The 19,533-nt window shown below is 34.7% G+C and overlaps 1 non-coding gene across 1 annotated transcript; it reads right to left on the bottom strand.

Moving 5' to 3' along the window:
• Nucleotides 1–490: 490 nt before the first annotated feature.
• On the bottom strand, nucleotides 491–597 carry LOC139850862 (small nucleolar RNA R71). Its single transcript, XR_011760239.1, has one exon. It is a non-coding gene; the product is annotated as a small nucleolar RNA R71 (small nucleolar RNA).
• Between the last annotated feature and the right edge of the window lie 18,936 nt (nucleotides 598–19,533).

Below are 19,533 nucleotides of genomic sequence, written 5' to 3'. Positions count from 1 at the left end.
ACCATTAAATTTTCCTCCGGAACCACCAATCATTCAAACAGAGATTGTTGAGGAACGAAACATTAAATCAGAATCCTCTAGTGATTCGGATTCAACAAATTCAATCATGGAAAATCTGGAACCTTTAAGTATGGAAGACCGAATGAGAGCTAAACGCACTGGCCAAGGTCACGCAATTACTCATCCAGACATTAATGCACCAGATTATGAAATCAAAGGACAAATTCTACACATGGTGACTAATCAATGCCAATTTAGTGGTGCGCTGAAGGAAGATCCAAATGAACATCTTCGTACCTTTAATAGGATCTGCACACTATTTAAAATAAGAGAAGTTGAGGATGAACAGATATATCTCATGTTATTTCCCTGGACTTTAAAGGGAGAAGCCAAAGATTGGTTGGAATCGTTACCTGAAGGGGCGATCGATACATGGGACGTTTTAGTTGAAAAATTTCTTAAACAATTCTTTTCGGCATCTAAAGCCGTAAGACTTCTAGGAGAAATTGTTACGTTCACACAAAAGACAAATGAAACTCTATATGAGGCGTGGACAAGATTTGGAAAGTTATTAAGAGGATGTCCGCAACATGGTTTAGATACCTGTCAAATAGTACAAATATTCTACCAAGGATGCGACATCACTACAAAGAAAGACATAGATATTGCAGCTGGTGGTTCCATTATGAAGAAAACCGAAACTGATGCTTACAAAATTATTAATAACACTGCTTCCAACTCACATGAGTGGCACCAAGAAAAAGATATTGTTAGATCATCTAAAGCAGCTAGAGCCGATTCTAGCCATGACTTAGATTCCATTTCTGTAAAGATAGATGCTGTCGAGAGACGAATGAAAAAGATGACTAAAGATATCCACTCAATACGAATTACTTGTGAGCAGTGTGGAGGATCACATTTGACAAAAGATTGTCTTAGTATTGAATTAACAATGGAACAAAGAGAGAATATTTCATACATAAACCAAAGGCCTGGAAATAATTATCAGAATAATTATCAACCGCCAAGACCAATTTACAATCAAAATCAGAATTATAACCGAAATATTCCATACAACAACCAACAAGGTCCTAGCAATCAACAAGTATCTAACAATACTTACAACCAGCAAAGACCTAATTTTCAAAACAAACCACCACAACCCGATGATAAAAAGCCGAATTTAGAAGATATGATGACGAAGCTAGTTGAAGCTCAAACGCAGTTTTTCGCATCACAAAAACAAACTAATGAATAAAATGCTCAAGCATTTAGAAATCAACAAGCTTCTATTCAAAACTTGGAACAAGAAGTAAGTAACCTAGCAAGGTTAATAGGTGAAAGAAAACCGGGAAGTCTACCTAGTGATACAAATGCTAACCCCCGGAATGAAACAGCTAAAGCCATTACCACAAGAAGTGGTACAACACTTAAACCACCTGAAATACCTGTAACTTCTGATGAAGCTATTCCTACTCCACAAGAACCACAACCTGATCAAGATAAGGAAAAAGAACCGGTAGTTGAAAAGGTTATTGAAGATAACACAGCTAAGGATAAACCTTATGTTAAACCATACCAACCACCACTTCCTTACCCAAGTAAAATGAAAAAAGAGAAACTTAAAGCCGAGAAATCTAAATTCTTGGATATGTTTAAACAGATAAATGTAAATCTTCCTTTCATTGATGTGATTTCAGGAATGCCTAGATATGCTAAATTTCTTAAAGATCTAATCTCGAATAGAAAGAAAATGGAAGAACTCTCGACTGTTACTATGAATGCTAATTGTTCAGCAGTGCTGTTGAATAAGATACCAGAAAAACTATCTGTGTAGTGACCCGAACTTTTCCATGTTTATATATATTAATTGAGATTGATATTTACATGATTAAATGTTTCCAACATGTTAAGCAATCAAACTTGTTAAGACTTGATTAATTGAAATATGTTTCATATAGACAATTGACCACCCAAGTTGACCGGTGATTCACGAACGTTAAAACTTGTAAAAACTATACGATGACATATATATGGTTATATATATAGTTAACATGTTTTTATTATAATTATGTATCTCATTAGGTATTTTAACAATGAGTTATATACATAAAAATGAGACTATTAATTTAAGAAACTCGAAAACGATATATATAACGATTATCGTTATAACAACGTATTACTAGGTACATATGAATCATATTAAGATATTGATACACTTGGTTAATTATGTTAAATGATAAGTAAATATATTATTAAGTGTATTAACAATGAAATACATATGTAAAAATAAGACTACTAACTTAATGATTTCGAAACGAGACATATATGTAACGATTATCGTTGTAACGACATCTAACTGTATATACATCATACTGAGATATATTATATATCATAATATCATGATAATATAACAATTTAACATCTCATTTTTTATAATAAACAATGGGTTAACAACATTCAACAAGATCATTAACCTAAAGGTTTCAAAACAACATTTACATGTAACGACTAACGATGACTTAACGACTTAGTTAAAATGTATATACATGTAGTGTTTTAATATGTATTTATACACTTTTGAAAGACTTCAAGACACTTATAAAAATACTTCTACTTAACAAAAATGCTTACAATTGCATCCTCGTTCAGTTTCATCAACAATTCTACTCGTATGCACCCGTATTCATACTCGTACAATACACAGCTTTTAGATGTATGTACTATTGGTATATACACTCCAATGATCAGCTCTTAGCAGCCCATGTGAGTCACCTAACACATGTGGGAACCATAATTTGGCAACTAGCATGAAATATCTCATAAAATTACAAAAATATGAGTAATCATTCATGACTTATTTACATGAAAACAAAATTTCATATCCTTTATATCTAATCCATACACCAACGACCAAAAACACCTACAAACACTTTCATTCTTCAATTTTCTTCATCTAATTGATCTCTCTTAAGTTCTATCTTCAAGTTCTAAGTGTTCTTCATATATTTTACAAGTTCTAGTTACATAAAATCAAGAATACTTTCAAGTTTGCTAGCTCACTTCCAATCTTGTAAGGTGATCATCCAACCTCAAGAAATCTTTGTTTCTTACAGTAGGTTATCATTCTAATACAAGGTAATAATCATATTCAAACTTTGGTTCAATTTCTATAACTATAACAATCTTATTTCAAGTGATGATCTTACTTGAACTTGTTTTCGTGCCATGATTCTGCTTCAAGAACTTCGAGCCATCCAAGGATCCATTGAAGCTAGATCCATTTTTCTCTTTTCCATTAGGTTTATCCAAGGAACTTAAGGTAGTAATGATGTTCATAACATCATTTGATTCATACATATAAAGCTATCTTATTCGAAGGTTTAAACTCGTAATCACTAGAACATAGTTTAGTTAATTCTAAACTTGTTCGCAAACAAAAGTTAATCCTTCTAACTTGACTTTTAAAATTAACTACACACATGTTCTATATCTATATGATATGCTAACTTAATGATTTAAAACCTGAAAACACGAAAAACACCGTAAAACCGGATTTACGCCGTCGTAGTAACACCGCGGGCTGTTTTGGGTTAGTTAATTAAAAACTATGATAAACTTTGATTTAAAAGTTGTTATTCTGAGAAAATGATTTTTATTATGAACATGAAACTATATCCAAAAATTATGGTTAAACTCAAAGTGGAAGTATGTTTTCTAAAATGGTCATCTAGACGTCGTTCTTTCGACTGAAATGACTACCTTTACAAAAACGACTTGTAACTTATTTTTCCAACTATAAACCTATACTTTTCTGTTTAGATTCATAAAATAGAGTTCAATATGAAACCATAGCAATTTGATTCACTCAAAACGGATTTAAAATGAAGAAGTTATGGGTAAAACAAGATTGGATAATTTTTCTCATTTTAGCTACGTGAAAATTGGTAACAAATCTATTCCAACCATAACTTAATCAACTTGTATTGTATATTATGTAATCTTGAGATACCATAGACACGTATACAATGTTTCGACCTATCATGTCGACACATCTATATATATTTCGGAAGAACCATAGACACTCTATATGTGAATGTTGGAGTTAGCTATACAGGGTTGAGGTTGATTCCAAAATATATATAGTTTGAGTTGTGATCAATACTGAGATACGTATACACTGGGTCGTGGATTTATTCAAGATAATATTTATCAATTTATTTCTGTACATCTAACTGTGGACAACTAGTTGTAGGTTACTAACGAGGACAGCTGACTTAATAAACTTAAAACATCAAAATATATTAAAAGTGTTGTAAATATATTTTGAACATACTTTGATATATATGTATATATTGTTATAGGTTCGTGAATCAACCAGTGGCCAAGTCTTACTTCCCGACGAAGTAAAAATCTGTGAAAGTGAGTTATAGTCCCACTTTTAAAATCTAATATTTTTGGGATGAGAATACATGCAGGTTTTATAAATGATTTACAAAATAGACACAAGTACGTGAAACTACATTCTATGGTTGAATTATCGAAATCGAATATGCCCCTTTTTATTAAGTCTGGTAATCTAAGAATTAGGGAACAGACACCCTAATTGACGCGAATCCTAAAGATAGATCTATTGGGCCTAACAAACCCCATCCAAAGTACCGGATGCTTTAGTACTTCGAAATTTATATCATATCCGAAGGGTGTCCCGGAATGATGGGGATATTCTTATATATGCATCTTGTCATTGTCGGTTACCAGGTGTTCACCATATGAATGTTTTTTATCTCTATGTATGGAATGTGTATTGAAATATGAAATCTTGTGGTCTATTATTATGATTTGATATATATAGGTAAACCTATAACTCACCAACATTTTTGTTGACGTTTTAAGCATGTTTATTCTCAGGTGATTATTAAGAGCTTCCGTTGTAGCATACTTAAATAAGGACGAGATTTGGAGTCCATACTTGTATGATATTGTGTAAAAACTGCATTCAAGAAACTTATTTTGTTGTAACATATTTGTATTGTAAACCATTATGTAATGGTCGTGTGTAAACAAGATATTTTAGATTATCATTATTTGATAATCTACGTAAAGCTTTTTAAAACCTTTATCTATGAAATAAAGGTTATGGTTTGTTTTAAAAATGAATGCAGTCTTTGAAAAACGTCTCATATAGAGGTCAAAACCTCGCAACGAAATCAATTAATATGGAACATTTTTAATCAATAAGAACGGGACATTTCAGTTGGTATCCGAGCGTTGGTCTTAGAGAACCAGAAAATTTGCATTAGTGTGTCTTATCGAGTTTGTTAGGATGCATTAGTGATTCTGGACTTCGACCGTGTTTTCTTTAAAAATGATTGCTTAACATTTTTGTTGGAAACTATATATTTTTAACATATGAATATTATGTGATATATTAATCTCTTAACGTGTTTGATATTATGTGATAGATGTCTACCTCTAGAACAAGTCCCATTGACTCACCTAATAATAATGAAGAGTCAAATGTAAATTGGAATGATTCGTGGACTGATTCACAAGTTCCCGAAGAGGAACCGGAAGAAGAGTCGGAACCGGAAGAAGAATCGGAACCGGACGAAGAATCGGAATCGGAAGAAGAATCGGAACCGGTGGGGGAAATAATAAAACGGTTAAGTAAAAGAGAATCCTCAACCAACCGACCAAGGTTAATTATGGTCAATGGTGTTTCCGCCAAGGAAGCAAAATATTGGGAGGATTACCAATTCTCCGATGAATCGGATTCCGACGAGAATTCCAATGATGTTATAGAAATTACCCCAACTGAATTTAAAAAGGCAAAAGAAAATAATAAGGGAAAGGGCATAAAAATAGAGAAATCTAATTCCAACCCCGTTGAACTTTATATGTATCGTCAACCCCCAAAGTTCTTAAGTTGTAACAATGACCCGGGAACCTCTAAACCACCAGGTTTTTCTAAACCAATGTGGACAACGACGGCTCGTATTAGAGGAACATCATATATCCCTAGAAACTTGGCAAAATGAACCAAAACCGAAGAAGAAGAAACGAGCGAGTCGGAATAAGATAGTTGTATTCGTGTGGTGTAATATATGTAATATAGTGTTCTTATGCTTTATGATATATGTAAAAATTGCTTGTATTAATAAGTATTTTTTTATGAATCTAACTCTTGTCTATTTTACAGTTTAAAAACACAAAATGGATAAACAACCCAATATTTTAAGAGACCTACCCGGAGACATGATTGATGAAATCTTGTCTAGAGTCGGCCAGAATTCCTCGGCACAACTATTTAAGGCGAGATCAGTTTGTAAGACATTCGAAGAACGTTCCAAGAATGTCTTGGTTTATAAGAGACTTTCGTTTGAAAGATGGGGGATATCACATTGGGAAACCCATAAGTTACGATGTGTTTACTTTGACGCATATATTGCGGGGAACCCAAATGCTATTTTACGCAACGGGTTAATAAATTATTTTGACTCAATATATTCGAATATTGGACTTCGTGATTTAGAAAAAGCGGCTAACATGCAACATAAAGAAGCATGTTATGCTTACGGATTAGTAATGTTCGCTTCTCACCAAAGTGAGAACAAGAACATCGGGCTACAACTATTAAACAAAACGTTTTCACAAGTGACGGAGTCGGTAATTGGGGTAAGAAATGAGGTTTTTAGATTATTACGGGACTGTTGGACATTACGTAACCCTCGTCCCTTTGACGACGTTACAACACGCTGTCTTATCAACGGCCATAACGGTTATGTTGCACAAGACCAAGGATGGGAAGTAGTCCTAGTAAAACCAGAATGCATGACTTGTTTCTGGACGTATGAATTACGTGTCTTTATTGCCTTTGCTGAACGACTTGTGTACTAGCTAGAATTATCTTCACAACTATCTTGTATCAAAGTTATTGTGTGCTATATTTCATGCTTTATGTAAAATAAGCGGTATTGTAAGTTTGTAAAATATTGTATAAAAGTTTGAACGCGAAATATTATTATAATCAGTTTTTCATATAGAATTGTAGTAGTTGAATTGTATATTAGCTATTAAGTATGAACTTTACGGGTAGGTACTACCCGAATTTAAACTTATAAAACGCTAATATGAAGAAAAAGCTTTTATAAATGAGTTCATATTATGCTACGAAATACTATTAACTACTCTTAATATTCTGTATGATTAACTTGTTCCATTTAACTATTTTGAAGGAAATGGCACCGACTACTCTACACACCGTGAATATGAATGAAGAGGAATTCCGTACTTTTCTAGCTTCAAACATAGCTGCAGTACAGGCTGCGCTACATACCAACAATAACCTTGGATCTAGCAGTACAGGAAATCGTGTAGGATGCACCTACAAAGAATTCACTGCCTGCAAACCTTTGGAATTTGATGGAACCGAAGGACCGATCGGATTGAAACGGTGGACCGAGAAGGTCGAATCGGTGTTTGCCATAAGTAAGTGTACTGAAGAGGACAAAGTAAAGTACGCTACGCATACCTTCACAGGTTCTGCGTTAACATGGTGGAATACCTATCTAGAGCAAGTGGGACAAGACGATGCGTACGCACTACCGTGGTCAGCATTCAAGCACTTGATGAACGAGAAGTACCGTCCCAGAACCGAGGTCAATAAGCTCAAGACAGAACTTAGAGGGTTACGAACCCAAGGATTTGATATTACCACGTACGAAAGACGATTCACAGAATTGTGCCTATTGTGTCCGGGAGCATTCGAAGATGAGGAAGAGAAGATCGACGCATTTGTGAAAGGATTACCAGAAAGAATCCAAGAAGATATAAGTTCACACGAGCCCGCCTCTATACAACAGGCATGTAGAATGGCTCACAAACTAGTGAACCAGATTGAAGAAAGAATTAAAGAACAGACTGCTGAAGAGGCCAATGTGAAGCAAGTCAAAAGAAAGTGGGAGGAAAACGGTGATAAGAATCACCAATACAACAACAACAGCAATTACAACAATAATCGCAACAATTATCCCAACAATCGCAACATCAATCGCAACTACAACAAACGGCCCAACAATAACAACAACAACAACAGCAATAGCAACTACAACAATCATCCCAACAACAATAATAACCGCAACAACAACAACAATCAGAAGCAGCTATGCCAAAGGTGTGAAAAGTATCACTCGGGGTTCTGCACCAAATTTTGCAACAAGTGTAAAAGAAATGGTCATAGCGCGGCGAAGTGTGAGGTCTACGGACCAGGGGTTAATAGAACGAAAGGAACAAATGGTGTCGGAACGAGTAATGGCAGAGCAAGTAGTGTCGGAGCAAGTTATGCCAATGTAGTTTGTTATAAATGTGGAAAACCGGGCCACATTATTAGAAATTGCCCGAGCCAGGAGAACACGAATGGACAAGGCCGCGGAAGAGTTTTCAATATTAATGCGGCAGAGGCAAAGGAAGACCCGGAGCTTGTTATGGGTACGTTTCTTATTGACAATAAATCTGCTTAAGTTTTATTTGATTCGGGTGCGGATAGAAGCTATATGAGTAGAGATTTTTGTGCTAAATTAAGTTGTCCATTGACGCCTTTGGATAGTAAATTTGTACTCGAATTAGCAAATGGTAAATTAATTTCAGCAGATAATATATGTCGGAATCGAGAAATTAAACTGGTTAGCGAAACATTTAAGATTGATTTGATACCAGTAGAGTTAGGGAGTTTTGATGTGATAATCGGTATGGACTGGTTGAAAGAAGTGAAAGCAGAGATCGTCTGCTACAAAAATGCAATTCGCATTATATGAGAAAAAGGAAAACCCTTAATGGTGTACGGAGAAAAGGGCAACACGAAGCTACATCTTATTAGTAATTTGAAGGCACAAAAACTAATAAGAAAAGGTTGCTATGCTGTTCTAGCACACGTCGAGAAAGTACAAACTGAAGAAAAGAGCATCAATGATGTTCCCATTGCAAAAGAATTTCCCGATGTATTTCCGAAAGAATTACCGGGATTACCCCCACATCGATCCGTTGAATTTCAAATAGATCTTGTACCAGGAGCTGCACCAATAGCTCGTGCTCCTTACAGACTCGCACCCAGCGAGATGAAAGAACTGCAAAGCCAATTACAAGAACTTTTAGAGCGTGGTTTCATTCGACCAAGCACATCACCGTGGGGAGCTCCTGTTTTGTTTGTCAAGAAGAAAGATGGTACATTCAGGTTGTGTATCGACTACCGAGAGTTGAACAAACTTACCATCAAGAACCGCTACCCACTACCGAGAATCGACGACTTATTTGATCAACTACAAGGCTCGTCTGTTTATTCAAAGATTGACTTACGTTCCGGGTACCATCAAATGCGGGTGAAAGAAGATGATATTCCAAAGACTGCTTTCAGAACACGTTACGGTCATTACGAGTTTATGGTCATGCCGTTTGGTTTAACTAATGCACCAGCTGTGTTCATGGACCTTATGAACCGAGTGTGTGGACCATACCTTGACAAGTTTGTCATTGTTTTCATTGATGACATACTTATTTACTCAAAGAATGACCAAGAACACGGTGAACATTTGAGAAAGGTGTTAGAAGTATTGAGGAAGGAAAAATTGTACTCTAAGTTTTCAAAGTGTGCATATTGGTTGGAAGAAGTTCAATTCCTCGGTCACATAGTGAACAAAGAAGGTATTAAGGTGGATCCGGCAAAGATAGAAACTGTTGAAAAGTGGGAAACCCCGAAAACTCCGAAACACATACGCCAGTTTTTAGGACTAGCTGGTTACTACAGAAGGTTCATCCAAGACTTTTCCAGAATAGCAAAACCCTTGACTGCATTAACGCATAAAGGGAAGAAATTTGAATGGAATGATGAACAAGAGAAAGCGTTTCAGTTATTGAAGAAAAAGCTAACTACGGCACCTATATTGTCATTGCCTGAAGGGAATGATGATTTTGTGATTTATTGTGACGCATCAAAGCAAGGTCTCGGTTGTGTATTAATGCAACGAACGAAGGTGATTGCTTATGCGTCTAGACAATTGAAGATTCACGAACAAAATTATACGACGCATGATTTGGAATTAGGCGCGGTTGTTTTTGCATTAAAGACTTGGAGGCACTACTTATATGGGGTCAAAAGTATTATATATACCGACCACAAAAGTCTTCAACACATATTTAATCAGAAACAACTGAATATGAGGCAGCGTAGGTGGATTGAATTATTGAATGATTACGACTTTGAGATTCGTTACCACCCGGGGAAGGCAAATGTGGTAGCCGATGCCTTGAGCAGGAAGGACAGAGAACCCATTCGAGTAAAATCTATGAATATAATGATTCATAATAACCTTACTACTCAAATAAAGGAGGCGCAACAAGGAGTTTTAAAAGAGAGAAATTTAAAGGATGAAATACCCAAAGGATCGGAGAAGCATCTTAATATTCGGGAAGACGGAACCCGGTATAGGGCTGAAAGGATTTGGGTACCAAAATTTGGAGATATGAGAGAAATGGTACTTAGAGAAGCTCATAAAACCAGATACTCAATACATCCTGGAACGGGGAAGATGTACAAGGATCTCAGAAAATATTTTTGGTGGCCAGGTATGAAAGCCGATGTTGCTAAATACGTAGGAGAATGTTTGACGTGTTCTAAGGTCAAAGCTGAGCATCAGAAACCATCAGGTCTACTTCAACAACCCGAAATCCCAGAATGGAAATGGGAAAATATTACCATGGATTTCATCACTAAATTGCCAAGGACTGCAAGTGGTTTTGATACTATTTGGGTAATAGTTGACCGTCTCACCAAATCAGCACACTTCTTGCCAATAAGAGAAGATGACATGATGGAGAAGTTAGCACGACTGTATTTGAAGGAAGTCATCTCCAGACATGGAATACCAATCTCTATTATCTCTGATAGGGATGGCAGATTTATTTCAAGATTCTGGCAGACATTACAGCAAGCATTAAGAACTCGTCTAGACATGAGTACTGCCTATCATCCACAAACTGATGGGCAGAGCGAAAGGACAATACAAACGCTTGAAGACATGCTACGAGCATGTGTTATTGATTTCGGAAACAGTTGGGATCGACATCTACCGTTAGCAGAATTTTCCTACAGCAACAGCTACCATTCAAGCATTGAGATGGCGCCGTTTGAAGCTCTTTATGGTAGAAAGTGCAGGTCTCCGATTTGTTGGAGTGAAGTGGGGGATAGACAGATTACGGATCCAGAGATTATACAAGAAACTACCGAGAAGATCATCCAAATTCAACAACGGTTGAAAACCGCCCAAAGTCGACAAAAGAGCTACGCTGACATTAAAAGAAAAGATATAGAATTTGAAATTAGAGAGATGGTCATGCTTAAAGTTGCACCTTGGAAAGGCGTTGTTCGATTTGGTAAATGAGGGAAATTAAATCCAAGGTATATTGGACCATTCAAGATTATTGATCGTGTCGGACCAGTAGCTTACCGACTTGAGTTACCTCAACAACTCGCGGCTGTACATAACACTTTCCACGTCTCGAATTTGAAGAAATGTTTTGCTAAAGAAGATCTCACTATTCCGTTGGATGAAATCCAAATCAATGAAAAACTTCAATTCATCGAAGAACCCGTCGAAATAATGGATCGTGAGGTTAAAAGACTTAAGCAAAACAAGATACCAATTGTTAAGGTTCGATGGAATGCTCGTAGAGGACCCGAGTTCACCTGGGAGCGTGAAGATCAGATGAAGAAGAAATACCCGCATCTATTTCCAGAAGATTCGTCAACACCTTCAACAGCTTAAAATTTCGGGACGAAATTTATTTAACGGGTAGGTACTGTAGTGGCCCGAACTTTTCCATGTTTATATATATTAATTGAGATTGATATTTACATGATTAAATGTTTCCAACATGTTAAGCAATCAAACTTGTTAAGACTTGATTAATTGAAATATGTTTCATATAGACAATTGACCACCCAAGTTGACCGGTGATTCACGAACGTTAAAACTTGTAAAAACTATACGATGACATATATATGGTTATATATATAGTTAACATGTTTTTATTATAATTATGTATCTCATTAGGTATTTTAACAATGAGTTATATACATAAAAATGAGACTATTAATTTAAGAAACTCGAAAACGATATATATAACGATTATCGTTATAACAACGTATTACTAGGTACATATGAATCATATTAAGATATTGATAAACTTGGTTAATTATGTTAAATGATAAGTAAATATATTATTAAGTGTATTAACAATGAAATACATATGTAAAAATAAGACTACTAACTTAATGATTTCGAAACGAGACATATATGTAACGATTATCGTTGTAACGACATCTAACTGTATATACATCATACTGAGATATATTATATATCATAATATCATGATAATATAACAATTTAACATCTCATTTTTTATAATAAACAATGGGTTAACAACATTCAACAAGATCATTAACCTAAAGGTTTCAAAACAACATTTACATGTAACGACTAACGATGACTTAACGACTTAGTTAAAATGTATATACATGTAGTGTTTTAATATGTATTTATACACTTTTGAAAGACTTCAAGACACTTATCAAAATACTTCTACTTAACAAAAATGCTTACAATTACATCCTCGTTCAGTTTCATCAACAATTCTACTCGTATGCACCCATATTCGTACTCGTACAATACACAGCTTTTAGATGTATGTACTATTGGTATATACACTCCAATGATCAGCTCTTAGCAGCCCATGTGAGTCACCTAACACATGTGGGAACCATCATTTGGCAACTAGCATAAAATATCTCATAAAATTACAAAAATATGAGTAATCATTCATGACTTATTTACATGAAAACAAAATTTCATATCCTTTATATCTAATCCATACACCAACGACCAAAAACACCTACAAACACTTTCATTCTTCAATTTTCTTCATCTAATTGATCTCTCTTAAGTTCTATCTTCAAGTTCTAAGTGTTCTTCATATATTTTACAAGTTCTAGTTACATAAAATCAAGAATACTTTCAAGTTTGCTAGCTCACTTCCAATCTTGTAAGGTGATCATCCAACCTCAAGAAATCTTTGTTTCTTACAGTAGGTTATCATTCTAATACAAGGTAATAATCATATTCAAACTTTGGTTCAATTTCTATAACTATAACAATCTTATTTCAAGTGATGATCTTACTTGAACTTGTTTTCGTGCCATGATTCTGCTTCAAGAACTTCGAGCCATCCAAGGATCCATTGAAGCTAGATCCATTTTTCTCTTTTCCATTAGGTTTATCCAAGGAACTTAAGGTAGTAATGATGTTCATAACATCATTTGATTCATACATATAAAGCTATCTTATTCGAAGGTTTAAACTCGTAATCACTAGAACATAGTTTAGTTAATTCTAAACTTGTTCGCAAACAAAAGTTAATCCTTCTAACTTGAATTTTAAAATTAACTACACACATGTTCTATATCTATATGATATGCTAACTTAATTATTTAAAACCTGAAAACACGAAAAACACCGTAAAACCGGATTTACGCCGTCGTAGTAACACCGCGGGCTGTTTTGGGTTAGTTAATTAAAAACTATGATAAACTTTGATTTAAAAGTTGTTATTCTGAGAAAATGATTTTTATTATGAACATGAAACTATATCCAAAAATTATGGTTAAACTCAAAGTGGAAGTATGTTTTCTAAAATGGTCATCTAGACGTCGTTCTTTCGACTGAAATGACTACCTTTACAAAAACGACTTGTAACTTATTTTTCCAACTATAAACCTATACTTTTCTGTTTAGATTCATAAAATAGAGTTCAATATGAAACCATAGCAATTTGATTCACTCAAAACGGATTTAAAATGAAGAAGTTATGGGTAAAACAAGATTGGATAATTTTTCTCATTTTAGCTACGTGAAAATTGGTAACAAATCTATTCCAACCATAACTTAATCAACTTGTATTGTATATTATGTAATCTTGAGATACCATAGACACGTATACAATGTTTCGACCTATCATGTCGACACATCTATATATATTTCGGAACAACCATAGACACTCTATATGTGAATGTTGGAGTTAGCTATACAGGGTTGAGGTTGATTCCAAAATATATATAGTTTAAGTTGTGATCAATACTGAGATACGTATACACTGGGTCGTGGATTGATTCAAGATAATATTTATCAATTTATTTCTGTACATCTAACTGTGGACAACTAGTTGTAGGTTACTAACGAGGACAGCTGACTTAATAAACTTAAAACATCAAAATATATTAAAAGTGTTGTAAATATATTTTGAACATACTTTGATATATATGTATATATTGTTATAGGATCGTGAATCAACCAGTGGCCAAGTCTTACTTCCCGATGAAGTAAAAATCTGTGAAAGTGAGTTATAGTCCCACTTTTAAAATCTAATATTTTTGGGATGAGAATACATGCAGGTTTTATAAATGATTTACAAAATAGACACAAGTACGTGAAACTACATTCTATGGTTGAATTATCGAAATCGAATATGCCCCTTTTTATTAAGTCTGGTAATCTAAGAATTAGGGAACAGACACCCTAATTGACGCGAATCCTAAAGATAGATCTATTGGGCCTAACAAACCCCATCCAAAGTACCGGATGCTTTAGTACTTCGAAATTTATATCATATCCGAAGGGTGTCCCGGAATGATGGGGATATTCTTATATATGCATCTTGTCATTGTCGGTTACCAGGTGTTCACCATATGAATGTTTTTTATCTCTATGTATGGGATGTGTATTGAAATATGAAATCTTGTGGTCTATTATTATGATTTGATATATATAGGTTAAACCTATAACTCACCAACATTTTTGTTGACGTTTTAAGCATGTTTATTCTCAGGTGATTATTAAGAGCTTCCGCTGTAGCATACTTAAATAAGGACGAGATTTGGAGTCCATACTTGTATGATATTGTGTAAAAACTGCATTCAAGAAACTTATTTTGTTGTAACATATTTGTATTGTAAACCATTATGTAATGGTCGTGTGTAAACAGGATATTTTAGATTATCATTATTTGATAATCTACGTAAAGCTTTTTAAAACCTTTATCTATGAAATAAAGGTTATGGTTTGTTTTAAAAATGAATGCAGTCTTTGAAAAACGTCTCATATAGAGGTCAAAACCTCGCAACGAAATCAATTAATATGGAACATTTTTAATCAATAAGAACGGGACATTTCAATCTGATCCAGGAAGTTTCACAATTCCATATTTTCTGGGTAGTCTTAGTTCAATAGAAGCATTGGCAGACTTAGGTGCTAGTATAAATTTAATGCCGTTTTCACTATACACTAAACTAGACCTTGGAGAATTGAAACCAACAAGAATAAGCATACAACTAGCCGATCGATCAATAAAATATCCTAGAGGGATAATGGAGAATATGCTAGTTAAAGTTGGTACTTTAGTATTTCCAGTAGATTTTGTTGTTCTGGACATGGAAGAAGATTTTCAAGTTCCTCTCATATTAGGAAGACCATTCTTAAACACGGCTAAAGCAATGATAGACGTGTTCGGTAAGAAATTGACCCTAAGTATAGAGGACGAGAGTGTTACCTTTTCAGTTGATAGAGCAATGCAACAACCGCAATCTGCAGATGATACATGTTATTATATTCAAACTATAGATTCACATGCAGAATTGTTAGAAGAATTTCCATAATTACAAGGAACAGGAGAATGTTCTTTAGGAGAAGGAACTGAACAAATTGATGAAGCTGAAATGTTAGCTACACTTATAGCTAATGGATATGAACCAACAACAGAAGAAATTCAAATGCTAAAAGAAGAAGACAGATATCGATATAAATCATCGATAGAAGAACCTCCGAAATTAGAGTTAAAGCCACTTCCAAACCATTTGGAATACGCTTATTTACATGGTGAATCTGAATTACCTGTAATAATATCGTCTTCTCTTACTGAAAATGAGAAATCACAACTTATTTCTGTGTTGAAAGCTCATAAACCAGCCATTGCATGGAAGATTCATGATATTAAAGGAATAAGTCCTTCGTATTGCACACATAAAATCCTTATGAAAGAAGGTCATAAAACGTATGTGCAACGCCAACGAAGACTAAATCCGAATATGCAAGAAGTAGTTAAAAAAGAAATTATTAAACTGCTAGATGCAGGTTTAATTTATCCAATCTCTGATAGTCCATGGGTAAGCCCAGTTCAATGTGTGTCTAAGAAGGGTGGCATGACTGTCATTACAAATGAAAAAAATGAGCTTATGTATTGATTATAGAAAATTAAATGATGCCACCAGAAAAGATCACTTTCCCTTACCTTTCATTGATCAAATGTTGGAAAGATTAGCCGAAAATAGTTATTATTGTTTTCTTGATGGTTTTTTCGGATATTTTCAAATTCCAATAGCACCCGAAGATCAAGAGAAAACCACATTCACGTGCCCTTATGGTACTTTTGCTTACAAACGTATGCCATTTGGACTTTGCAACGCCCCTGCAACCTTTCAAAGGTGTATGATGGCGATTTTTCACGACATGATAGAAGAATGCATGGAAGTTTTCATGGATGACTTTTCAGTCTTCGGTGATACATTTGAATCATGTCTAGCTAATCTTGAACGAATGCTGATTAGATGCGAACAATCAAATCTAGTACTTAATTGGGAGAAATGCCATTTCATGGTTAAAGAAGGCGTCGTTCTTGGACATAAAATTTCAAAAGAAGGAATTGAAGTGGATAGAGCTAAAGTAGATGTAATTGCTAAACTTCCACATCCCACCAATGTTAGAGGAGTTAGGAGTATACTAGGGCATTCCGGTTTTTACCGACGTTTCATAAAAGATTTTTCTAAAATTGCCACTCCTATAAATAAACTCCTAGAAAAGGATGCTCCATTCATCTTTTCAGATGAATGTATCAAATCTTTTAATATTCTTAAAGAGAAACTCACTAATGCGCCGATCATGATAACACCAAATTGGAATCTACCGTTTGAACTAATGTGCGATGCAAGTGATTTTGCAATGGGAGCCGTTTTAGGACAAAGGATTGAAAAACGATTTCAACCTATATATTATGCTAGTAAGACGTTACAAGGAGCACAAACAAATTATACAACTACTTAAAAAGAACTCCTTGCTATTGTCTTTGCTTTTGACAAATTTCGTTCATATCTCGTTCTAGCAAAAACGGTGGTCTATACCGACCATTCTGCTCTTAGATACCTATTTTCGAAACAAGATGCCAAACCAAGATTAATCCGTTGGATCTTACTCTTACAAGAATTCGATATTGAAATCCGAGATAAAAGAGGAGCAGAAAATCTCGCCGCTGATCATCTTTCTCGTCTTGAAAATCCTGAATTAGTAGTTCTAAATGAATCGGCCATACAAGACAACTTTCCTGATGAATATCTATTGAAGATAGATTATAATGAAATACCATGGTTTGCAGACTATGCAAACTACTTAGTATGTGGATTCCTTGAAAAAGGATTATCGTACCAAAAACGAAAGAAATTCTTCAGTGATATAAAACACTATTTTTGGGAAGATCCACATCTGTTTAAAAGTTGTCCTGATGGAATAATACGCCGATGTGTATTCGGAGATGAAGCTAGTAAAATTTTAAACCATTGTCACACAGGACCAACAGGAGGGCACTATGGGCCTCAACTAACAGCAAGAAAAGTTTATGATGCTGGATTCTATTGGCCTACAATTTACAAAGACGCACACCTTCTTTGCAAATCCTGTGATGCTTGTCAAAGGGCCGGAAAAAGTAAGTCAACGTGATGAAATGCCACAAAATGTCATTCAAGTATGTGAAGTATTTGACATTTGGGGTATTGACTTTATGGGACCATTTCCAAAATCTCATAATAATCTCTATATTCTCGTCGCCATTGATTATGTATCTAAATGGGCGGAAGCACAAGCTCTCCCAACTAACGATGCACGAGTTGTAGTCAACTTTTTAAAACGTCTTTTTGCAAGGTTTGGAACACCGAAAGCTTTAATAAGTGATCGGGGTACTCATTTCTGTAATAATCAACTTGAGAAAGTTCTCAAAAGATATGGAGTAACTCATAAAATCTCCACCGCATATCATCCACAAACAAGTGGACAAGTTGAAAATACCAACCAAGCTTTAAAACCTATTCTAGTGAAAACCGTAGGATCAAATCCGAAGGAATGGTCCATTAAATTGGAGGATGCACTCTGGGCTTTTAGAACATCCTACAAAACTCCAATTGGAACCACACCTTTTAAACTCGTCTACGGAAAAGCATGTCATCTTCCAGTAGAAATTGAACACAAAGCATTTTGGGCTTTGAAGACATGTAATCTTGATTTACGTGAAGGTGAACGTCTACGATTAAGTCAACTAAACGAATTAGAAGAATTAAGACATGAAGCATACGAAAATTCGTTATTCTATAAAGAAAGAATGAAGAAATGGCATGATAAAAGAATCAGAAGTTCAAAAGAATTTAAAGAAGGAGACAGAGTTCTTCTTTTCAATTCAAGATTCAAGCTATTTTCTAGAAAATTGAAATCAAGATGGTCTGGACCATTCATAGTCAAAAGAGTTTTCCCATACGGAACGATAGAATTAATAAATTCAAATGGAATTGAATTTAAAGTTAATGGTCACAGAGTTAAACATTACATAGATAGTCCGATGGAAGTCGACAACGAAGTTAATCATAATTTCGATACCACAGCTAACTAAGTGTGAGGAGAATCAAGTCTTTTAAGGATTTTATGTATTTCTGTTAGAGTTAGATTGTCTGTTTTCGTGTAGTTCTCGAAAATGGAACCCGAATGGTCTTTCCCTAGCAGACCCTAAAGAACTAGTCTTCTCCCCCCATTCTGAATTTTTATTTTTTTTAGGAAATGAAGACTGCCTGTGAACTAAACCATGGTCTAATGCTACACGCTTTGATCACTAAACGTAATAATGACACACTTCCGAGTGAAATAGTATCAGTAATCAGAGAAAGATTGGACGGAGTAAGAAAAGAATCCAGATGCGAAGATAATAAGTTACAATTTGGTAAAGGAAAATCAAAATCCGCAGCAAAAAGAAGAGCACGACACCTTGAAAGATGTCACAAATGAAATGTCCCGTTCTTATTGATTAAAAATGTTCCATATTAATTGATTTCGTTGCGAGGTTTTGACCTCTATATGAGACGTTTTTCAAAGACTGCATTCATTTTAAAACAAACCATAACATTTATTTCATCAATAAAGGTTTAAAAAGCTTTACGTAGATTATCAAATAATGATAATCTAAAATATCCTGTTTACACACGACCATTACATAATGGTTTACAATACAAATATGTTACAACAAAATAAGTTTCTTGAATGCAGTTTTTACACAATATCATACAAGCATGGACTCCAAATCTCGTCCTTATTTAAGTATGCGACAGCGGAAGCTCTTAGT

The sequence above is a fragment of the Rutidosis leptorrhynchoides genome, chromosome 5 (assembly GCF_046630445.1).
Source record: "Rutidosis leptorrhynchoides isolate AG116_Rl617_1_P2 chromosome 5, CSIRO_AGI_Rlap_v1, whole genome shotgun sequence".
Classification (NCBI taxonomy): Eukaryota; Viridiplantae; Streptophyta; class Magnoliopsida; order Asterales; family Asteraceae; genus Rutidosis; species Rutidosis leptorrhynchoides.
This window is presented reverse-complemented; position numbering and strand designations above follow the sequence as displayed.